The sequence below is a fragment of the Pseudorca crassidens genome, chromosome 5 (genome assembly GCF_039906515.1).
Source record: "Pseudorca crassidens isolate mPseCra1 chromosome 5, mPseCra1.hap1, whole genome shotgun sequence".
Classification (NCBI taxonomy): domain Eukaryota; kingdom Metazoa; phylum Chordata; class Mammalia; order Artiodactyla; family Delphinidae; genus Pseudorca; species Pseudorca crassidens.
In genome coordinates, this window is record NC_090300.1 from 7,261,575 (window position 1) to 7,286,864 (window position 25,290).

The 25,290-nt window shown below is 39.7% G+C and overlaps 1 long non-coding RNA gene across 3 annotated transcripts; it reads left to right on the plus strand.

Moving 5' to 3' along the window:
- Positions 1 to 861: 861 nt before the first annotated feature.
- Positions 862 to 24,342, plus strand: LOC137224628 (uncharacterized). 3 transcript variants are annotated; one of them, XR_010943412.1, is made up of 6 exons: positions 862 to 1,175; positions 1,640 to 1,936; positions 7,016 to 7,055; positions 8,136 to 8,366; positions 8,564 to 8,662; positions 19,663 to 24,342. It is a non-coding gene; the product is annotated as an uncharacterized lncRNA (long non-coding RNA). The 3 variants fall into 3 exon arrangements; XR_010943413.1 differs by lacking the exon at positions 8,136 to 8,366; XR_010943411.1 differs by lacking the exons at positions 8,136 to 8,366; positions 19,663 to 24,342 and having other exon boundaries at positions 8,564 to 10,832.
- The last annotated feature ends 948 nt before the right edge of the window (positions 24,343 to 25,290 follow it).

Consider the following 25,290-nt stretch of genomic DNA (forward strand, 5'->3'; position numbering starts at 1 on the left):
CAAAGCCTGCAATGACTGGGCTTCTGATTTCAGTTCCTGAGCTGGGTGCATTTCTGATTTCAGTTCCTGAGCTGGGTGCATTTCTGATTTCAGTTCAGAGCTGGGTGCATTTCTGCCCATAGACTATAGGAGAAACCTGCTATTCTCATTAATTGGTTATGCTTATCACCAATGAGCCTTTACCGATTATTTATAAATTTATCTACATTCTAAGAAAATTAATTTATCTCTAAGGTTTAAATCCTTCTCCTTTCTGACTGTGTAGGAAAAACAAAATGTTTTAATAGTGGTAAGAATAGTATGATCATTGAAATCTCAGGCAATATCCAGGACCATCTCTTTGCTTCTCAATTCATGTAAAAACTCACTCTTCCTTCTCATCAAACAGTTCTATATTGGAAAGAAAGAAAATTGGAGACGGAATTCCTCACCTCTTAACTCACCGACTGCATACCAGTTCGTTTTATGTCTGGAGTCCATTTTTTTCTATTCTAAATTTTTATTATTTTTTAATTGAAGTATAGTTGATCGAATTCCATTGTTGTAAGGCAATGCAGATAGGTACTGGGAGGTCCAAAGACTTCATAATCTGTGACTAACATACTGGGCTTTTGGACTAGCATTGGTCTTTTATGTATGGGAAGAGGCTCTTAGGAGAGAATTTTAGAAAAGAGGCCAAATGTAATTTCTTCAGATCAAGCCAAGAGGCACGTTGCTTCTCTGCCACCTCACTATTCGAAGTGCGGGCCTGGATTAGCAGCGGTGGCAACACCTGGCGTCCAGTAAGAACTGTAGCATCTCAATCTCCACGGCAGTTATTTTTTTTATTTATATATTTTTTTGCGGTACGCGGGCCTCTCACTGTTGTGGCCTCTCCCGTTGCGGAGCACAGGCTCCGGACGCGCAGGCTCAGTGGCCATGGCTCACGGGCCCAGCCGCTCCGCGGCATGTGGGATCTTCCCGGACCGGGGCACGAACCCGTGTCCCCTGCATCGGCAGGCGGACTCTCAACCACTGCGCCACCAGGGAAGCCCTCCACGGCAGTTATTGAATCAGGATCTGCATGCGAACAAGGGCTCCAGGTGACTTGAATGCACAGTGACGTTTGAGAAGCCCCGCTCTACTCTGCTGGAAGACAGAGGCTTTGCAGCAGGAGTGCTCTCTGGAGGGCCGTGGTAAGCAGCCTTCTGAATGGTCCCCGGCGATCCCCACCTCCTGGTATTTACGCTCTGCGTAATCCCCTCCCCTTGCGTGTGAACTGGATGTAGTAACTTGCTTCTAAAAATAGCATATGGGGGAGGGACAGATTGGGAATTTGGGATTAACGTACACACACTACTGTATGTAAACTAGATAACCAACAAGGACCTACTGTATAGCACAGGGAACTCTACTCAATATCTTGTAATAACATATAATAGAAAAGAATGTAAAAAAAGAATATATATATTTATATATATATATGTATAACTGAATCACTTTGCTGTACACCTGAAACTAATACGTTGTAAATCAGCTATAGTCCAATATAAAATAAAAATTAAAAAAATAAAAATAGAATATGGCACAGTGATGGATGCCACTTCTGAGATTGTTATACAAGACTGAGACGTATCTTCCTCACCCTCCCTCTTTCCAGCTCTTCTTACCTGCTCACCCTTATAAAGCAAACAGCAGTGTTAGGAGCTGCCCTGTGGAGAGACTCATGTGGTAACTTCTTGGCCGAAGAACAACAGGCAACAAGGAATGGCATCCTGCCAACAGTGCGTGAGGTCAAGACGGATCTTTCCCGGAGTTGAGCCCTGAGCTAACTTCAGCCACACCCAGCACCTTGATTGCAGCCCGTGGAGATCCCGAAGCACAGAACGCTGCTAAGCTGCGTGCAGATTTCTGACCCGAGGAAATGCGAGATAATAAAAGCTGATGTCTTAAGCCAGTAAGTTTTAGGGTAATTAGTTACTCAGCAGTTGATGACTATGACGAATAAAAGGGGCAATCAGCAGATCAAGGACACGGAAAATTCAAACATGTCCAGATTCCCCTGAAGTCACAGGGACCTAACAGACCGGTAGATAAATAAACACCGCCTACTAGAGCCAACACCTGGGAAGGAGATTTTCTTTGAGTGAGTAGTGAAACTGAAAACAGTGGGATTGGTTGAAAGTCTACATAAGTGAAGCAGTAGCTCCCGCCTAGGTCCCACCAGACTTTTGAGGGAAGATTCTACCATATGGAAAGAAAATAGGAACTAAAGAAACAATACAAGGAGCAAGAAAAGTATTCTTTATTTTTGGAGAAGTGAGAGAAGACAGAGCATCCATGAAACCAGGATGTTACAAAAAAGGAACACAAAACAAGTAAGAATTCTTGGAAAGTAAAGACAATATACAAAATAAAAATGTATTGGGAAAATTAGAAGGCAAAGAAACCATTAAGCAGAACAGAAAGACAAAAGATGGACATTACAAGCAATTTTTGGTTTTTTTTTTTGGGCCGTGCCACATGGCATGCAGGACCTTAGTTCCCTGACCAGGGATCGAACCCGTGCCCCTGCAGTGGAAGCGTGGAATCTAACCACTGGACCACCAGGGAATTCCCACAAGCAATTTTTAAAAAAACTTAAAAGATCAATCCAAGAGATGTAGTAGGAGTTCTGGAAAGAAAATGATCAAAGAAATAATTCAAGAGAATTTTTCCTGAAAGGGTTTCCAGATTAGAATATTCACAGATTATCCGGCACAAGTAATGAAAAAAACAATTATCGTCAAGGTATGTCGTGGTGAAATTTTGAAACATCAGGGACCAAGAGAGGATCATAAAAGCATCCAGAAACAAAGATCAGATCACAGGCAGTACATAGAAATCAGACTATCGACAGACACCTGATGAATGCCTTCAAAGTTTTGAAATAAAAATAATTTACCCTAAATCTCAAAAGTCAGCTGAACCATCAGTCAAGTGCAAGGATAGGATAAATATATTTTAAGACGGGAAAATTTTCCAAAAATTCCCCTTTTATACACCTTCTCTTAGAAGGTTACTTAGGTGATGTAACGTAGATTAGGAGGATGGAGGGAAGAGAAGTGTATGTGTTGGGGGGCGGGCAGGGGAGGGCGGCAATAGACCCACACATGTCAAGGTACGGGAGGAAGGGATGCTTGTGATAGAGAAATGTTGTTTATTTAAATTCTCATCTTCCATAATAGAAAGTCAATAGATAATGCCTAAAACTTATGCGTAAAAGAAATAGCATTTTAAGGATACCATTTAGAAATACTAAGGAGATACTGAAAGAGTTAAAACTGAAGGACTGAAGGATGGGGAAGGGTAGGTAGGGCAGGGTACCCCTGTTATTCATCATAAGCCTTGTAGTACCATTTGATTTCTTAAAATATGTGAATTCATTGTTTTGATGATAATAAAAATTGCTTTAAAAACAAAAACTGTCCGTTAGCAGATGTAAGCTATTATATATGGAATGGATAAACAACAAGGTCCTACTGTATATCACAGAGAACTATATTCAGTATCCTGTGATAAACCATAATGGAAAAGGATATTTAAAAAATATACATATATATGTATAACTGAATCGCTTTGCTGTACAGCAGAAATTAACACAACATTGTAAATCGACTATACTTAAAACAAACAAAAAACTGTCCAATTCCCCTTAAACACCATAATCTTCCAAGATAATAAGTAAAGAATACAGACAGCTGAATTACAGAAGGGCTGTTATTAGGTGTTTGAGTTGCTTTCTCACTGTCCCCATTTCTGGTCAGGGTATTACTGGTGAAAATCAGTCTCCTTCGAAATTAAAAGAATAAAGAATACTTAGAAACTATAATTCCATTTCTGGCACTCAATCCAAGCAAAATAATCCTAATAATAGAAAAATCTTTATGTGAAATGATATATAGCACTGTTTATATATTACTATAAAACTGGCAAATCCTTAACTGCCCAAACATAAGAAAACATGAGTAAATTCTCCTCAGCCTTTAAAAAGAATGTTTATGAAAATGAGGTAGTAACGTGAAAATGTCGATAATCTACTGTTAAGTGACAAAATCAGTGTGAAAAATTGCATATAAAGTAGTATTACAGCTATTTTTAAAATATCTGTGCATAAAGAAAGGTTGGGAGAATATATCAAAAGGTTTACAATGGTTTTGTTTCAACGGTGATTTTATGAATAATTTTTTTTCTTTATACTTTGTACATTTTCAAAAACATTTCAAAATTTTATGTTAGTATTATAACAAAAATACTTGAAAATATGAATTAAAATTAATTTTTGTATTTTAAAAACTTTGGAGCTTACCATTTTGATTCTGTCAACTTAGCCTTAAAAAAACACATGGGATTTTTTTAAAATTTTTTATTGGAGTATAGTTGATTTACAATGTTGTGTTAGTTTCAGGTGTACAACAAAGTGAATCAGTTATACATATACATCTATCCACTCTTTTTTAGATTCTTTTCCCATATAGGTCATTACAGAGTATTGAGTAGAGTTTCACTGTGCTATACAGTAGGTCCTTATTAGTTATCTATTTTATATACAGTAATAAAACCCATGGGATTCAAAAAACTTTTTACTGGAGTATAGATGATTCACAGTGCTGTGTTAGTTTCAGGTGTACAGCAAGGTGAATCAGTTATATATATACATATATACATTCTTTTTTTTTTTTTAGATTCTTTTCCCATATAGGCCATAATAGAGTATTGAGTAGAGTTCCCTGTGCTCTACAACAGGTTCCTATTAGTTATCTACTTTTTTTTTTTTTTTTTTTTGCGGTACGTGGGCCTCTCACTGCTGTGGTCTCTCCCGTTGCGGAGCACAAGGCTCCGGACGCACAGGCTCAGCGGCCATGGCTCACGGGCCCAGCCGCTCTGCGGCATGTGGGATCTTCCCAAACCGGGGCACGAACCCGTGTCCCCTGCATCGGCAGGCGGACTCTCAACCACTGCACCACCAGGGAAGCCCCTAGTTATCTATTTTATATATAGTAGTGTGTATATGTCAGTCCCAAACTCCCAATTCATCCCTCCCTCCCTGCCCCATCTCCTTTGGTAACCGTAAGTTTGTCTTCCACGTCTGTAAGTCTATCTCTGTTCTGTAAATAAGTTCATCCATATCATTTAGTTTAGATTCCACATATGAGTGACATCACATGATATTCATCTTTCTCTGTCTGACTCATTTCACCCAACACAATCCCATGGGATTTTTTAATGGCAGTCATTTCAAACCCATAGATAGTTGATTCTTTGACGAGCTTATGAATACAAACATTTTAGTCAAAATCATCCCAACATTGATAAATTTTCAGCAGGAAACTATTAACTAGAGAAATCCATTAGGCCAACTTGACTTGAATAATTTATTGCTGAACTAATCAGTAATTGATCAATTTTGTGTATGGCAAAGTTAAGCTGTTTCAAATAGCTCCCATTTTCACTTTGGTTTTTCTCTCTCAAAATCTTATACAAAAGAGTTGATTCATTGATCATCTTTTTTTGACAATCAGAGCTTCAACTATTAAGATTTCTGTCAATGACTTATTTTGTCTAAGTCCTTCTGCCTTATCGAATTTTGCAGATTTTCATTTTGCCAAGATTTAATTCTATTATTTTTGAGTCAACCACAGATCTTACCATATTTAGTTTTAGCTGTTGTCAGTTTTATTTTTACCATAATAGTCATCATGAATTTTATTTTTTATGCCTGTTGTTTTCTATTTTTAAAAACTCTAGGGAATTCCTTGGCAGTCCAGTGGTCAGGACTCTGAGCCTCCGCTGCAGGGAGCACAGGTTCAATCCCTGGCCAGGGAACTAAGATCCCACATGCCATGCAGCATGGCCAAAATATTAAAAACAGAAACAAAAACAGGTACTTCCCTGGTGGCGCAGTGGATAAGACTCCGTGCTCCCAAAGCAGGGGGCTGGGTTTGATCCCTGGTCAGGGAACTAGATCCCACGGGCCTGCGAGCCGCAACTAAGGAGCCTACCTGCTGTAACTAAGACCCAGTGCAACCAAATAAATATTAAAAAAACAAAAAAACAGAAAACTGTCCTTCCGATCTCCCTGACTTCCTGCTTCACTGGCCTCCTTTCTTACCTCCAGCCTCCCAAGCTCATTCCCAACTCAGGGCCTTTACATTTGCTGTTCCTTCTGTCTGGAATACTTTTCCCTGAGGTCATCACATGGAGACTCCTTCTATCCTCCACATCTTATCTATGTCCTCTCCTCCTGGGGACCTCCCCAATTCCTATTTAATTCCACCTTTGCTCCACAATTCTTGTCACTATCTGAAATTATTTCATTTATTTACTTGTTTATTGTCTTCACTACTAAAATATGGGATACACCGGAGCAGGAACCTTATCCGTCTTGTTCACTGGTGTATTTCATTCTCCTGACACATGGTTATTCCTCAATAAATAATTGTGGAAGGGACAAACAAATGAACGATGTGTAGAAAGAGCTGTTATGGAAGAATGAAACAAATTATGTCACGGAAGAGTCAGAAATGCCATCGCTAAACAGGCATCTTGTGATTGAAGGATGAGTAGAAATTCAGATGGTGGAGGACAGGCAGTTGAGAAGGGGGCCGAGCAGAAGAACGGAGATGAAAGAAAGGTACAAGACAATAAAGTCTGTGAAAGGTGTCTAAACGAGAAAGAAGGAAGAGCTTTACTGAGCATCGAGAGAGCAATGTGGTTGATACTTAAATGGTTTCATTACTGCCTGACAGTCAAAGGCACTGTGACAAGCAGAATGACACCTCCAAAGATGTGCACATTCTGTGACATGATTCCCAGAACCTGAGAGCATCTTACGGTACATGACAGGGGGATTAAGGTTGCAGATGGCATTCAGGTTGTTAATCAGCTGACCTTAAAACAAAGAGATCAGCCTGGATTATCCAGGTGGGCCCAGTGTAATCACAAGGGTTTTTGTTTGTTTGTTTTTTATTCTTTTTCAAATTCTTTTTCCATTTAGGTTATTACAGAATGTTGAGCAGAGTACCCTGTGTGATACGGTAGGTCCTTGCTGGTTACCTGTTTTAAATATAGCAGTGTGTACATGTCAATCCCAAGCTGCCAGTCTATCCCTCCCTCCCCAACCCTTCCCCCCTGCTAACCACAAATCCATTCTCTAAGTCTCTGAGTCTGTTTCTGTTTTGTAGATAAGTTCATTTGTATTTCTTTTTAGATTCTGCATGTAAGCGATATCACATGATATTTGTCTTTCTCTGGCTTACTTCACTTAGTATATAATATCCAGGCCCATCCATGTTGTTGCAAATGGCATTATTTCGTTCTTTTTAATGGCTGAGTAATATTCCAATGCATATATGTATCCCATCTTCTTTATCCATTCATCTGTCAGTGGACATTTAGGTTACTTCCATGTCTTGGCTATTGTAAATAGTGCTGCAATGAACACTGGGGTGCATGTATGCTTTCGAACCAAAATTTTCTCCGGATGTATGCCCAGTAGTGGGATTGCTGGGTCATACAGTAGTTCTATTTTTAGTTTTTTAAGGAACCTCCATACTGTTCTCCATAGTGGCTGTATCAATTTACATTCCCACCAACAGTGCAAGAGGGTTCCCTTTTCTCCACACCCTCTCCAGCATTTATTGTTTGTAGATTTTTTGATGATGGCCATTCTGACTGGTGTGAGATGATATCTCATTGTGGTTTTGATTTGCATTTCTCTAATCATTAACGATGTTGAGCATCTTTTCATGTGCCTCTTGGCCATCTGTATGTCTTCTTTGGAGAAATGTCTGTTTAGTTCTTCTGCACAAGGGTCCTTTAAATGAGGAATTGGGGGGCAGAAAGTCAGTGTCATCATGGCGCAGGCTGAGAAAGACCAGACCGGCCACTGCTGGCTTTAAAGATGGAAGGAAGCCACAAACGAGGAATGGGGGCAGCTTCTGGAAGCGGGAAAAGACAAAAAAAATCTTCCCCTAGAGCCTCCAGAAAGAAACGCAGCCCTGCCAATACCTGGATTTTGGCCTCGCAAGACCCACTTCGGACTTCTGACCTCCAGAACCGCAAGATCATAAATCTGTGTTGTGTTATGACCCTGAATGTGTGGTACCTTGTTACAGAAGCAATAGAGAACAAATACAGACACCAAAACGCCACTGCGGTCAGATGAGGAAAAGGAAAGCAACGTTCACAGCTCGTTTGAGTTTATGTTCTGGTGAATGGAGACACTTCGGTAGGCATCAGAGAGGCTGAATTCCACTCTCAGACGCTGACTGTACCCAATGCATCTTTGCTTGCATGACCTGCAAGAACAACCTGAAGGACAAGAAATCTTGAAAATCACCTTCAAGGTACAAAAGAAAAATTGAGCAGATTAGATTGGAGTGGGTCCTTCTGGGCAGTCAGCACTGTTTTACCTTCATGTTCTCCCAGGATTTAGAAATCATTTGTTCCTAAATGCATCCCTTAAGCAATCTTTTATCAATTTTTAGAAAGCCTATTAGATAATAAGTCTTCTGATATTCTGATTTTTTTTTTTTTTTTACAGGAGAGCAAGAATGGATGCTTTCCCTGAAAGAAGAGGAATAAAATCTCTGAAGAATGTCCTCTCAGGAAGGTGGTCAAGCTGTGAGTAATCACCATTTTGGTAAGCACTAATTCTTGCAGAGTTGGTCCTTATAGGTCAACTGGATCCCTTTCTTTTGCTTTGTAAATTGAGCTGAAATCGCTCCTGCTGACCGGAGACTGCTGGCTGCCTTCCCAGAAGTACCACCCCTGCAGGCACTGTATAATGAGGCAATCCACAGGGCTGATCTCAGCATAAATAAAAGTTCAAGCTGAGACTGAAATTTGTAGCAGTATGAAAGCAAAATAGCCGGAGGAATTGCAACAGAATGACATCATTCTAATAACTGAGTAATCATTTAATCATTCAAAGAACCGATATTGCAAGTGTCACTATGACAGCATGGGCCGTAGCTGCCTAAGACACAGGCTTCCTTCTCACTTTATACCCGTGACAAAACATAAGGATACAATTACGTTTGGTGTTTGGTTTGTTGCGGTGGTTTGTTTGGAGGTGAGGAAAGGTAAGATGTTTCCTCTTTCTTTGTGAAAAAAATTTCTGCACATAAATGATGGAAGGAAGGGAAGAACAAAGGATACACATGTTATTGAGTCCAAGCTCATACTGCCCGCTGCAAAACAGGCCAATAAATTGAGGATGAGTTGTTGGGGGCAAGGAATAGTGACTTTATTTGAAAGGCCAGCAGACCGAGAGGGTGGTGGACTAGTGTCCCAAAGAACCATCTTGCCCGAGTTAGAATTCAGGCTTCTTTTATACTAAAAAAGGAGGGAGTAAAGTCAAACATTTCCTGGTTCCAGTCAACTTCCAGAGGGGGTGTGTTAATTTCTCCCTTCCTGCCATCATTCACAGGTGGGCCTGGTCAGGATGTTTCCTGTGAGCTAAACAGAGGTATTTTAGCTTAATGCTCTTTATCTGGGGAGCAGGGTTCCCAGAGATGGGCCATTATGTAGAATTTAAGCTTAAAGGCAACATCCCTTTAGTGATTAACTTGTAGCAAAAGCAATAGAATACAAAGGTTAATGTAAAAGAAATGGATCCAATATGGAGTCAGATTTGTTCTCCCCTATTATACACACACAAATACAAAGCCTTCCCCATTTCTTTTGGGCAATATAAAGTCCAGGTCATTACTTGGCCTTTTTTTTTTTTTTGGCCATGCTGTGCAACATGCGGGATCTTAGTTCCCCAACCAGGTATTGAGCCTGCGCCTTGTGCATTGGAAGTGCTGAGTCTTACCCACTGGACCACCAGGGAGTCCATATTTTGCCATTTCTTGAGCTAACTTTAGAAACATCTCTTAACCCCCATCCATTAAACTATTGATGTCACTGAAAGAAAAAAGAAAAAGAAATCTCTCTTAAGCATTGTTAACATTTATTATAGGTAAATTTTGGAGTATTGCTTAACAGAAAACAAAAGCATTATGTGGTGTGAAACTGAAAATATTCTATTTTAGAATTTCTAGTATTTGTGGTTCTATATTCATTACTGCGGCATTCTACTAGATTTTCCTTCTTCAAATTAATGACTTGTCCTAGAAGGAGAGGTAAAAAACAGGATAAAACATCTTCAACGAGATGTTAACAGTTGAACAGTAAGTTTGTACAGCTTTATGTACATTTAAAAAAATTCATAAGCATGCACATTTAAAAAAATTTACCAGCTTGCAAAAATGTTTATTCGTGAATGTTCTCTGCTACACAACTGCTCTAATAGCTTATGGGTAAGTTTCCTGTCAACCTAACCAAAACAGATCAGAAGAAAAGACCATCACTGGAAAGGACGGATGACACACTTTAGTGTAAGGCAGTATTTCTCAATGTATTTTTTCATTATCACTCACCTAAGGGAAAAAAATTAAACATCATTTAAATTCTTCGTAAAGGGAGAAATAAGTACCAAAGAATAAGATTTTGTCAGGTGGGGTTGAGTTTCAGAGCGCCACAAAGTATCGTAATGCCTGTTTTTCTTTTTTTTGCCCTTCAAGAACCAATTTTCACTCCCTTGGGGGCAATACTACCTTAGCCCTTTGAGAATGCATGGGATAAATAAAGCAAGGCAAAAAAAAAAAAAAAGGCAAGGGGAGGGGAGGAAGAGTGGGGGTTGAATGTAGGCCCTTACCCCCAGCCCCATATGTTCTATGTATAAGCTGATGTATGTGATGGGCAGGGTTTTCGCAGAGTGGTGCTATTGACATTTGGGGCTGGATAATTCTTTGTTGCGGGCAGTGCGGGGCAGTGGGCGGGGGGGGGGGGGAGTTGTCCTGTGCATTATAGGATGTTTAGCAGCATCTCTGGCTTTTACCCTCTTGAGATGCCAGTAGCAAACCCCCAACTCCCAGGTGTGACAAAAATATCTGTAGTCATTGCCAAATGTCCCCCGGGGGGGTGGAAATTGCCCCCATTGAGAACCACTAGCACAGAGCGATTTACGAAGTGGCTACAGTGAGGAGAAGCGTGTGGAGGTGTGGGGTGGGAGACAGAATAGTGACACACGCAGACAGCAGAGCAATACTGTGTGGGCATCCTACCGCTACTATAACCAATGACCACAAACTTGGCGCTTAACAAAAGACACACTTACTATCTTACAGTTCTGTAGGTCCAAAGTCTAACAGGCTCTCCATGAATTAAAAGCAAGGTGTCAATCCATATATACACTATTGATACTATGTATAAAATGGATAACTCATGAGAACCTACTGTATAGCACAGGGAACCCTACTCAATGCAACGTGGTGACCTACGTGGGAAGGAAATCTAAAAGAGAGGGGATGAAAAAAAATAAATAAATAAAATAAATAAATAAATAAATAAATAAAAGAGAGGGGATGTATGTATATGGATAGCTGATTCATTTTGTTGTACAGTAGAAACTAATACAACATTGTGAAGCAACTATACTCCAATAAAAGTTTTAAAAATAAAATAAAATCGAGGTGTCAGCAGGGCTGCATTCCTTTCCAGGGCCTCTGGGGGAATCTGTTTTCTGGCCTCTCCCAGCTTCTAGAGGCTGCCCACTGTCCTTGGCGTGTGCTCCCCATCCATCTTCAGAACCAACAATGTCAGGCCAAGTCCTTCTCACCTTGCCATCTCTCTGACACTCATTCTTGTCCGCCTCCCTCTTGTATTGAAAGGACCCTTGTGATCACACTGGGCCCACCCAGGTAATCTCCCCATCACAAGGGCAGCCGATTAGCAACATTATTCCATCTGCAACCTTAATCCCCCTTTGTTTTGTAACTTAACATACTCACAGGGTATTAGGGTGGGACATTTTTGGGAGGGGGCATGATTCTGCCCACCACAAATAAATGTGGAATGATCCTATGTACAGTGATGTTACTAACTCCCAACGTAGAAGAAACACCCCTTTTTGGAGGAAGGAGTAAAAGTGAGACACACGCTAGTTCCTGCTCTTCCCAACAAGAGGCCCCTGTAAGCCTCTCTGCCCCTTTCTTTATAAAACAACAGAAGTTAGTTTTCGGCGGGTGATAATAGGTAGTTCTCATGTGGATTGTTTCATTAAGGTTGTACACTTCAGCTCATGAAATCTCAGGTTAAGACAGGGACCTCCAGACAGAGGAGTGGATAAAGAAGATGTGGTATATATATACAATGGACTATTACTCAGCCATAAAACAGAACAAAATAATGCTATTTGCAGTGACATGGATGGACCTAGAGATTATCATACTAATAAGCCAGAAAGAGAAAGACAAATACCTAGGGCTTCCCTGGTGGCGCAGTGGTTAAGAGTCCACCTGCCAATGCAGCGGACAGGGGTTCGATCCCTGACCTGGGAAGATCCCACATGCTGTGGAGCAACAACCAAACCCATGCGCCACAACTACTGAGCCTGTGCTCTAGAGCCTGCAAGCCACGACTGCTGAGCCTGTGTGCCACAGCTACTGAAGCCCGCACACCTAGAGCCTGTGCTCTGCAACGAGAGGCCACCGCAATGAGAAGCCTGTGCACTGCAAAGAATAGCAGCCCCCACTCGCCGCAACTAGAGAAAGCCCGTGTGCAGCAACGAAGACGCAACAGAGCCAATGAATAAATAAATACATTTATATATAAGAAAAAGACAAATACCATGTGATATCACCTATATGCGGAATCTTAAAAAAATGATACAAATGAACTTATTTACAAAACAGAAATAGAGTTACAGATGTAGAAAACAAACCTATGGTTACCAAAGGGGAAAGGAGGGGAAGGATAAATTAGGAGATAGGGATTGACACATACACACTACTATATATAAAATAGATAACTAATAAGGACCTACTGTACAGTACAGGGAACTCTATCCAATACTCTATAATGACCTGTATGGGAAAAGAATCCAAAAAAAAGTGGATACATGTGTATGTATAACTGAGTCAAGAGGGAACACAGCAGAAACAAGAAGAACTACAATTCTGTGGCCTGTAGAAGGAAAATCACATTCACAGAAAGATAGACAAAATGAAAAGGCAGAGGATTTTGTAACAGATGAAGGAACAAGATAAAACCCAGAAAAACAAATAAATGAAATGGCACAGGCAATCTTCCAGAAAAACAATTCAGAATAATGATGGTGAAGATGATCCTGGACCTCGGAAAAAGAATGGAGGCAAAGATCGAGAAGATGCAAGAAATGTTTAACGAAGACCTAGAAGAATTAAAGAACAAACACCTAGAAGAATTAAAGAACAAACAAACAGAGATGAACAATACAATAACTGAAATGAAAAATACACTAGAAGGAATCAATAGCAGAATAACTGAGGCAGAAGAACGGATAAGTGACCTGGAAGACAGAATGGTGGAATTCATTGCTGCAGAACAAAATAAAGAAAAAAGAATGAAAAGAAATGAAGACAGCCTAAGAGCCCTCTGGGACAACATTAAATGCAACAACATTCGTATTATAGGGGTCCCAGAAGGAGGAAAGAGACAGAAAGGACCTGAGAAAGTATTTGAAGAGATTATAGTCAAAAACTTCCCTAACATGGGAAAGGAAATAGCCACCCAAGTGCAGGAAGTGCAGAGAGTCCCAGGCAGGATAAAGCCAAGGAGAAACACACTGAGACACATAGTAATCAAATTGACAAAAATTAAACACAGAGAAAAATCATTGAAAGCAGCAAGGGAAAAATGACAAATAACATACAAGGGAACTCCCATAAGGTTAACAGCTGATTTCTCAGCAGAAACTCGACAAGCCAGAAGCGAGTGGCACGATATATTTAAAGAGATGAAAGTAAAGAACTTACAACCAAGATTACTCTACCTGGCAAGGATCTCATTCAGATTCGACGAGGAAATCAAAAGCTTCATAGACAAGCAAAAACTAACAGAATTCAGCACCACCAAACCAGCTCTACAACAAATGGTAAAGGAACTTCTCTAAGTGGGAAACAAAAGAGAAGAAAAGCAGCTACAAAAACAAACTCATAACAATTAAGAAAATGGTAATAGGAACATACATATCGATAATTACCTTAAACGTGAATGGATTAAATGCTCTAACCAAAAGACATAGGCTCACTGAATGGATACAAAAACAAGACCCATATATATGCTGTCTAAAAGAGACCCACTTCAGACCTAGGGACACATACAGACTGAAAGTGAGGGGATGGAAAAAGATATTCCATGCGAATGGAAATCAAAAGAAAGCTGGAGTAGCAATACTCACATCAGACAAAATAGACTTTAAAATAAAGAATGTTACAAGAGACAAGGAAAGACACTACATAATGATCAAGGGATCAATCCAAGAAGAAGATATAACAATTATAAATATATATGCACCCAACATAGCAGCACCTCAATATATCAGGAAACTGCTAACAGCTATAAAGGAAGAAATCGACAGGAACACAATAATAGTGGGCGACTTTAACACCTCACTTACACCAATAGACAGATCATCCAGACAGAAAATTAATAAGGGAAGACAAGCTTTAAATAACACAATAGACCAGCTAGATTTAATTGATATTTATAGGACATTCCATCCAAAAACAGCAGATTACACTTTCTTCTCAAGTGCACATGGAACTTCCTCCTGGATAGATCACATTTTGAGTCACAAATCAAGCCTCAGTAAATTTTAGAAAATTGAAATCATATCAAGCATCTTTTCCGACCACAGCGCTATGAGATTAGATATCAATTACAGGGGGAAAAAAAGTAAAAAACACAAACACATGGAGCCTAAACAATACGTTACTAAATAACCAAGAGATAACTGAAGAAATCAAAGAGGAAATGAAAAAATATCTAGAGACAAATTACAATGAAAACACGATGATCCAAAACCTATTGGATGCAGCAAAAGCACTTCTAAGAGGGAAGTTTATAGCTATACAAGCTTACCTCAAGAAACAAGAAAAATCTCAAGTAAACAATCTAACCTTACACCTAAAGGAACTAGAGAAAGAAGAACAAACAAAACCCGAAGTTAGTAGAAGGAAAGAAATCATAAAGATCAGAGCAGAAATAAATGAAATAGAAACAAAGAAAACAATAGCAAAGATCGATAAAACTAAATGTTGATTCTTTGAGAAATAAACAACATTGATAAACCTTTAGCCAGACTCATCAAGAAAAAGAGGGAGACGACTCAAATCAATAAAATTAGAAATGAAAAAGGAGAAGTTACAATGGACACTTCAGAAATACAAAGCATCATAAGAGACTATTACAAGCAACTCTGTGCCAATAAAATGGACACACTGGAAGAAATGGACAAATTCGTAGAAAGGCATAACCTTCCAAGACTGAACCAGGAAGAAATGTAAAATATGAACAGACCAATCACAAGTAATGAAATTGAAACTGTGATTAAAAATATTCCAACAAACAAAAGTCCAGGACCAGATGGCTTCACAGATGAATTCTATCAAACATTTAGAAGACAGCAACACCCATCCTTCTCAAACTCTTCCAAAAAATTGCAGAGGAAGGAACACTCCCAAACTCATTCTATGAGGCTGTCATCACCCTGACACTAAAACCAGACAAAGATACTACAAAAAAAAGAAAATTACAGGCCAATATAACTGATGAACATAGATGCAAAAATCCTCAACAAAATACTAGCAAACAGAATCCAACAACACATTAAAAGGATCATACACCGTGATCAAGTGGGATTTATCCCAGGGATGCAAGGATTCTTCAATATATGCAAATCAATCAATGTGATACACCATATTAACAAATTGAAGAATAAAAACCATATGCTCATCTCAACAGATGCAGAAAAAGCCTTTGACAAAATTCAACACCCGTTTATAATAAAAACTCTCCAGAAAGGGGGCACAGAGGGAACCTACCTCAACATAATAAAGGCCATATACAACAAACCCACAGCAAACATCATTCTCAATGGTGAAAAACTGAAAGCATTTCTTCTAAGATCAGGAAAAAGACAAGGATGTCCACTCTCGCCACTATTATTCAACATAGTTTTGGAAGTCCTAGCCATGGCAATCAGAGAAGGAAAAGAAATAAAAGTAATACAAATTGGAAAAGAAGAAGTAAAACTGTCAGTGTTTGCAGATGACTTGATACTATGCATAGAGAATCCTCAAGATGCCACCAGAAAACTACTAGAGCTAATCAATGAATTTGGTAAAGTTGCAGGATACAAAATTAATGCACAGAAATCTATTGCATTCCTATACACTAACAACGAAAGATCAGAAAGAGAAATGAAGGAAACAATCCAATTCACCATTGCAACAAAAAGAATAAAATACCTAGAAATAAACCTACCTAAGGAGGTAAAAGACCTGTACTCAGAAAACTATAAGACACTGATGAAAGAAATCAAAGATGACACAAACAGATGGAGAGATATACCATGTTCTTGGATTGGAAGAATCAATATTGTGAAAATGACTATACTACCCAAACCAATCTACAGATTCAATGCAATCACTATCAAATTACCAGTGGCATTTTTTACAGAACTAGAACAAAAAATAATCTTAAAATTTGTATGGAGACACAAAAGACCCCAAACAGCCAAAGCAATCTTGAGGGGAAAAAACGGAGCTGGAGGAATGAGATTCCCTGACTTCTGACTATTCTACAAAGCTACAGTCATCAAGACAATATGGTAGCAGCACAAAAACAGAACCCTAGACCAGTGGAACAGGACAGAAAGCCCAAAGATAAACCCATGCACCTGTGGTCAACTAATCTATGACAAAGGAGGCAAGAATATACAATGGAGAAAAGACACTTATCTTCAATAAGTGGTGCTGGGAAAACCGGACAGCTACATGTAAAAGAATGAAAATAGAACACTCCTTAACACCATAAACAAAAATAAACTCAAAATGGATTAAAGACCTAAATGTAAGACCGGACACTATAAAACTCTTAGAGGAAAACATAGGAAGAACACTCTTTGACATAAATCACAGCAAGATCTTTTTTGATCCACCTCCTAGAGTAATGGAAATAAAAACAAAAATAAACAAATGGGACCTAATGAAACTTAAAAGCTTTTGCAAAGCAAAGGAAACTATAAAGATGAAAAGACAACCCTCAGAATGGGAGAAAATATTTGCAAATAAATCAACAGGCAAAGGATTAATCTCCAAAATATATAAACAGCTCATGCAGCTCAATATTAAAAAACAAACAACTCAATCAGAAAATGGGCAGAAGATCTAAATAGACATTTCTCCAAAGAAGAAATACAGATGGCCAAGAGGCACATGAAAAGATGTTCAACATCACTAATTATTAGAGAAATGCAAATCAAAACTACAGTGAGGTATCACCTCACACCAGTCAGAATGGCCATCATCAAAAAGGCTACAAACAATAAATGCTGGAGAGGGTGTGGAGAAAAGGGAACCTTCTTGCACTGTTGGTGGGAATGTTAATTGATAACAGCCACTACGGAGAACAGTATGGAGGTTCCTTAAAAAACTAAATATAGAATTACCATATGATACAGCAATCCCACTACTGGGCATATACCCTAAGAAAACCATAATTCAAAAAGACACATGCACCCCAATGTTCATTGCAGCACTATTTACAATAGCCAGGACATGGAAGCAACCTAAATGCCCATCAACAGATGAATGGGTAAAGAAGATATGGTACATATACACAATGGAATATTGCTCAGCCATAGAAAGGAACGAAATTGGGTCATTTGTAGAGACGTGGATGGATCTAGAGACTGTCATACAGAGTGAAGTAAGTCAGAAAGAGAAAGACAAATATCGTATATTAACGCATATATGTGGAACCTAGAAAAGTGGTACAGATGAACTGGTTTGCAGGGCAGAAATAGAGACACAGATGTAGAGAACAAACGTATGGACACCAAGGGGGGAAAGTGGCGGGGCGGGGATGGTGGTGGTGGGATGAATTGGGAGATTGGGATTGACATGTATACACTAATACGTATAAAATAGATAACTAATAAGAACCTACTGTATAAAAAATAAATTAAATTTAAAAAAAAAGCAATAACTGAGTCACTGATGTACACCTGAAACTAACACAATATTGTAAAAAACTATACTCCAAAAAAAAAATTTAAAAAGACAGGGACATCCTCCAGGTATCATTTATCTATAGTATAGTATGGAAATGGTTGGAATTTCATTCTTTGATTTCTTTATTTATTGAATACCCTTTGATTGAGCCCAATTTGATAGGCATTCTCACAATAGCTATTACTGGAAGGCTGCCTGCTGTGACTAACTCAAAACACCCCTCAGAAAGTCTGCCAGACCTATAATCACTTCTGACACTTCCATTTAGTTGTGAGGTTTGGGGTCCATAAACACCTCACATTACAAAGAGAATTGAGGGCTCTAAGCCAAGCTGATTTCTAACCATCTGTAGTCAATTGGCTTTGGGGTGATATAACTTACAGAGGTTCTGAGCTATCTCTCCCCTCAAAATTAACTTCTCCATTCACAAAAACTTCAAAAACCAGTGGCAGGCCCCGCTAACTAATAATAAACATCACAGTGTCAGGCGAAGACTAGATAGAAAACACCCTGTCTCTGTGGATTTCCCAGTAGGAGGAAAAATGAGACAGTCTTTGGGGCCAGGAATGAATAGCCACTGTGTTACTTTTTTTTTAATTAAATTAAATTAAAATTTTTTTATTGGAGTATAGTTGATTTACAATGTTGTGTTAGTTTCAGGCGTACAGTACAGCAAAAGGATTCAGTTATACATATACGTATATCAACTCCTTTTTAGATTCTTTTCCCATTTAGGCTGTTACAGAGTATTGAGTTCCCTGTGCTGTACAGTAGGTTCTTATTAGTTACCTATTTTATATATAGTAGTGTATATATGTTAATCCCAATCTCCCAGTTTATCCCTCCCCCCTTTCCCCCCTGGTAAACGTAAGATTGTTTTCTACATCTGTGACTCTGTTTCTGTTTTGTAGATAAGTTGAAAAATCTGTTTTATTATATGAGCCTAGAACTTAACTTCATTCCACATATAAACACAAACTGCTTTTTGCACAGTTTGAATATATACTGTGTTTTCTAGGAATGTAACTACCTTGTGAAGGAAGGGAAGCTTGCTGTTGGTTTTGTTTAGAACTTTACCAAGAGTTTTTAAACCATTCAGAAATCAGATCATGGAAGGCAACACTGTTTATGGTATTTGAGAGGCTGATAGAATAAACACGTGCATCAGGTTGTATTCACAGGAATTCTGCATAAAGGTATAAACATCTTCTTACTAGTTTGTAATACTTTATGATCTAGTTGTATGCAGAAATTTACATATTGCAATACATATTGTTTTATTATAGATTACTTTTATTTTTCCTTCATATTACAGTTTGGGCATTATGTTGATTTTTCTGAAATTATATTTGTAGACTAGCTGTGATATATAAATTTCATATCATGGTAGTCAAGAGAGCATTATAAATCCCTATTATAAAAAGAGGGTGTTGGGTCCTTTTGACACAAAAACAGGGTTGAAAACGGCTAGTGTAGGAGTCTTGTAGTCCTTTTGTTCTCTAAAATTTTTGTTTTGTTTCTTATTTTTTACTCTGAGACTTAAAGTCACTGGAGAGTTTTGAGCAAAAGAGTGCCTGATGCGGTTAGTTTCAGAAACGTCGTCGCTCTTGCTGCTCTGTGGAGAACAGATGCGGGGGACACCAACCCTAGTTTAGAGGGTTTATCAGCACCCTCCTCCTGTACTGCTTGGAACGAGATGCTTCATCTTTGTCCCCGTAGCCCAGCGAGAATGTCGGAGTGTCACTAAGCCACTCTGCGTCTCAGCTACCCCTTCCAGAAGCAGCTCTGAATGCTACCCACTCTCTGGATTCCCTGTGTCGTCCTGGATCTGAGCTCTGTGATACTCCATTGCTTGCTAGCTCATATATATATACATATATATATAAAGTGTGTACATATGTGTGTATATATATATTTACTCTATTTTATGTACTTATATTTATTTTTTATACTTATGTGTGTATGGAGAGAGAGAAAGAGAATATTATATAGATGTAAAATGTATTCTACCTTTCTAGCTGTCCTTGGAGAGAGAGTCATCCAGAGTACCTATTCCACCAATTATTGATTCCACCATTATAAAGTGGAAATTCTATAATTTTTTTTAATTAAAAAAAAGAAACTGGAAGAAAAGAAAACAAAATAACATGTCTCTCTCCGACTAGTGGAATTCAGATAATTTTTTATTTTCTGTATTTTTCGAATTTTCTGTAATTAAAACAAAAAATTCTTGCTTGATAGCATTATGTTTAAGAAGTCTGAGAGTCCCACACATTGTAAGCATATTTAAAAATAGAAGGCTGGGCTTCCCTGGTGGCGCAGTGGTTAAGAGTCCGTCTGCAAATGCAGGGGACATGGGTTCGTGCCCCGGTCCGGGAAGATCCCACATGCCGCGGAGCGGCTGGGCCCGTGAGCCATGGCCGCTGAGCCTGCACGTCTGGAGCCTGTGCTCCGCAACGGGAGAGGCCACAACAGTGAGAGGCCCACTTACCGCAAAAAAAATAAAAAAATAAAAAATAAATAGAAGGCTTCCCTGGTGGCACAGTGGTTAAGAATCCACCTGCCAATGCAGGGAACACGGGTTCGAGCCCTGGTCCGGGAAGATCCCACATGCCGCGGAGCAACTAAGCTCAAGCGCCACAACTACTGAGCCTGTGCTCTAGAGCCCACGAGGCACAACTACTGGGCCCACGTGCCTAGAGCCCGTGCTCCGCAACAAGAGAAGCCACCACAATGAGAAGCCCGCGAACCGCAACGAAGAGTAGCCCCCGCTCACCCCAACTAGAGAAAGCCCACACGCAGCCACGAAGACCCAACGCAGCTAAAAATTAAAAAAACAATTTAAAAAGTAAAGTTGATATTATAAAAAAAGTCATCAAAATTTTTTTTAAAAAAGTGATTTAGGATAAGCCTGTTAGGAATGTTCTCATTCATTTTAAGATATGTGAGAGCTTTGTGAATATCCTTGGCCTGGAAATTACAATATTTAGTTGACTATTAGAAAATCATTGTATGGATAACAACAAGGTCCTACTGTATAGCACAGGGAACTATATTCAATATCCTGTGATAAACCATAATGGAAGAGAATATGAAACAGAATATATATGTCTATGTATAACTGAATCACTTTGCTGTGCACCTGAAACTAACACAACATTGTAAATCAACTCTACTTCAATTAAAAAAATAAATAAATAAAATAGAAAATCATTGTCGATAGGAAAGACTACGTGTAATTAAAAAATTATGCCCCCACTAGAGGTACCAATGTATTCTGAAACACCACACTGCAACATTTACCTAAAACTGGTTATATTTTAAGAACAGTTCCCAAACATCCAAGGCTAGTTAATTTATGCAAAACTGTTAGCTGATTTGATTATACTTGAAACATCGGCCAAAGAAATTGTTGATGATGACAGTGGTCTCGTGAAGAAACAAAAACAAAACCAGCTAGAGAGAGGATAATGAAATCTCTGTGCTTTTGTGAGACAGACGTTGTGGGTACTCAGATCCCGCTGGATCCTGTTACAGCTTCTAGTTGTACTCCTCAGCTTCTGGGCGCCTGTGACTCTCACAGGAGGCCGCCCTGGAGCTACAGGGGCCACTTGGCCTACTGGTTTACTCTCCCCCCGGGCAGCCCCAGCCCATGGCCAGTGCAGGAAAAGTGTGAAAGCCCAGCTTCCTTGCCACGAGCTGAGACAAACTCCGAGGCAGAACTTCCACTCCAGTGTTCCCGGTGGGATCAGGCAGAAATCACCCTGGGACTTGGCTTCTTTCCCTGTCGACTTCCCCTGAGAGCACTTCTGTGATAAACCACTGGCACAGGAATCCCTGATTTGGAATCCGTTTCTATCTCAAATTTCAACTTCTTTAGGGAAAAATATTAGTATAAAAATTTTTTTCTGATCCTATCAAGGATGCAGCAGGATTTATTTTTATATACAAGTCAGTTAGGACATACATTGGAGTTAAAGACACTTTACATATTTAGCCACTTAATGTTAGTTCACTGAGGAACTATGAGGGACTGGAGGGTTAGTGGGAACTAACAGTATTCAGGTAAGTACATTTTACATCCGTGATATATAAACTGGCAATCTAGATCTGTGGTCTGCAGAAAAAGGGCTATTCCTGGAAGATCGAATTATCGATTAAGTAAAGTGGTGGCTTGGAGAAATGCAGGATGCTGAAAGTCACTGGCTCTGAAGAGGAATTTCACTCAAGCCGTCATGACCGAATAGACCCTTTTGTTCCTCTACAGAAGTATTTATGTCTACAAAGTCTGATCTAGACATCCAGGCTCTTGGAGTACTCCTCTCCCCAGGTGGAACTGGAAAAATACTGACAAACCCTGGGTGTACTGTTTGACCTACTTTACAGATGACAGAATTCACACTTGAAGGCTTGAAGCCACTTTCCCCGAGACAGTTTGTTCAGGAAATGGGAGTGCAGGGGTCTAAACTCAAGCAACCTCTCTCCAGCACCCTCGCCCTTGACTGCTGCCCCAAATGCACAACATTGTCTCTTGTGTTTACTGTGAGAGGGACAGGCCCAAGACAGACTAAGGAGCTTGCCTAAGGCATCAGAGTGGGTCCCCAAACGTATTTCTTATCTTGTAAAACTAGACTATCTGGTCGGCTGTCTGCCTAGTTCTTTCCTTCCTGTTACCCTCTAGATTCAATAAAATCCTCTTTAAATAATTTCTCCTGGTCCCAGCCACACTGCAGAGTATTGAGGGGAGGCCGTGGTGGTGACCACTAAGAGCCCTACCTAGAAAGTCAAAGGAGTCTTGACCAATCCAGGTACCCAACCCCACTTAAAGCCTGTTCCAAATCTACCAGACCTTGAGATGAACTTCTATTCTACTGAAGAAGGCAGTGGCTTTTCTGACACCTGGTGACATTCATGAAGAGTCACGTGACGAGGACCACCATTGTGAAACAGTGAGAAATCTGTCGCTCAGAGCATTTTCAGAACTTCAGACGTGTTTTAGAAATCACATAAAAATAGCCAATGACACTGTGGCATAATTAGACATATTAATTTCTACTGTTACATTGTTCCATCAGGAAAGCTTTTCAGTTGGCAGCTAACAGCTTTCGTGGTGGTTTCTATCTTCGGGGTTGGCCCCTCTTGGTCTTGTCCTCAGCTTTGTTCTTGATCTGACTCTGGGGGCCTCCAGTTCTCCACTGACTGACTATAAGAAGAGAGAAGAAAAAGAACAGAATGGGGCATAGAGGGGCAAAATCTATGAGCAGTCATTATACCAAGAATGAACAAATTAGAGAACTACTAAATTGGGAGGAGGGGCTGAGCATTTAAACATTTTTCATTCTAATCACAATATTATACTAGATGTGTTGACAGCAATGGATTCTAACAGGTCCTCCCCACAGAATCCAACTGGGAGCCAATGGGCTGAATTCTTTAATGTGGATGATCATTTTTTGAATTTTCCTGTCTATCTGATAAGTGAAATTTCCTCGCTTAGTTAATAATCGACCTCTGGAACCTAAATAGTATGTTCACGGTCTCATAGAAAGAAGTTTAGTGATTAGATGACTGATAATTACATTACCCATCAATTACTGTTTCCAAATCAGCTAGGACTGCCAGATAATGAACCTCTCTCTAAATGACAATGAGAATTGCAAATAAATGAGTTCAGAGGTTGATAGCATACTAATTAAATTAAATGATTAATCAGTTTCAGAGGGATGGTGAGTTGCCCTTTACCAGGATTTGAGAGCGAGCTGTGAGGTGTGTTTTCTGACTGCTTCATTAAATTTGAGTGCTTTGATGATGAGTTTTAAAGGTACAGGCTTTACTACCTGATACTACCTTTTCAGCAGACTTTTTTTTTTAAGGAAATTGATCAGTGTTTCCTACTAACAGGCTGTATTGTAAGTTTATTTTTCCTATATAAAAATTGTTGAAAACTATATGTATAGGGACTTCTCTGGCGGTGCAGTGGTTAAGAATCCACCTGCCAATGCAGGGGACACGGGTTCAAGCCCTGGTCCGGGAAGATCCCACATGCCACAGAGCAGCTAAGCCTGTGCGCCACAACTACTGAGCCTGCGCTCTAGAGCCCGCGAGCCACAACTACTGACCCCACACGCCACAACTACTGGAGCCCGCAGGCCTAGAGCCCATGCTCCGCAACAAGAGAAGCCACCGCAGTGAGAAGCCCGTGCACCGCAATGAAGAGAAGCCACCGCAGTGAGAAGCCCGCGCACCGCAATGAAGAGAAGCCACCGCAGTGAGAAGCCCGCGCACCGCAATGAAGAGTAGCCCCCGCTCGCCGCAACTAGAGAAAGCCAGCGCGCAGCAACGGAGACCCAACGCAGCCAAAAATAAATAAATAAATTTATTTATTTTTAAAAACTATATGTATAATGATGATATTCACTGCAGCATGAATAACAAGAGCTAAAATCTATGAACGCTGTAAATGTCCAGCCAACATTCCCAAGGCTGAACTGGAGGCTGGTGGTGGGCTATGGGGAAAGGGTTCCTGGGTAAAAACTTCCACTTTGGTGAGTCTCTGTGGGATCAAGATGTAGCTGGAGGCTGCATGTCACCTCACTCCTGGTGTCAGGCAGCTTGACGCTTCCAGGACAAAAACAAAGAATTGTTTTTTCTCCCAATGATGCGTATTTATAAAACTTGAGTATCCGGCAGTGGAAGCCAGTGGGAAACTAGGTCTTTTTAGACCAAAACCTTTATTGTTAGAAAAGGTGTTGTAGCGGTTCCTTCTTTTTTTTATAGTTAGTACTGTTGGGATACAACTCTTGTTAAAAACTTCTAAAAACCCAATACCAACTGGGCAAAGGAAGTGATCATTACACCCTTTAAAAATCTGTAGCAACAAATACTATTCTAATATGAAATCTAAGCTTCAAATACATTGTGTGTGGGAAAACCAGACTTCAGATGCCTCATCTTTATCTACTGAGAAATACCACAAAAAAGGAGAAAAGAATGTCAAGGGTTTACAGTAGCACTGTATAATAGAACTTGCTGTGATCGCCAAAATGTTTTCTGTGCTGTCCAATATGGTAGTCAAAGCAGCCACTGAGCACTTGAAATGCGGCTAGTGTGACCGAAGAACTGACTTCTAAATTATATTTAATTTAGATCTAAATTTAGTCACAGG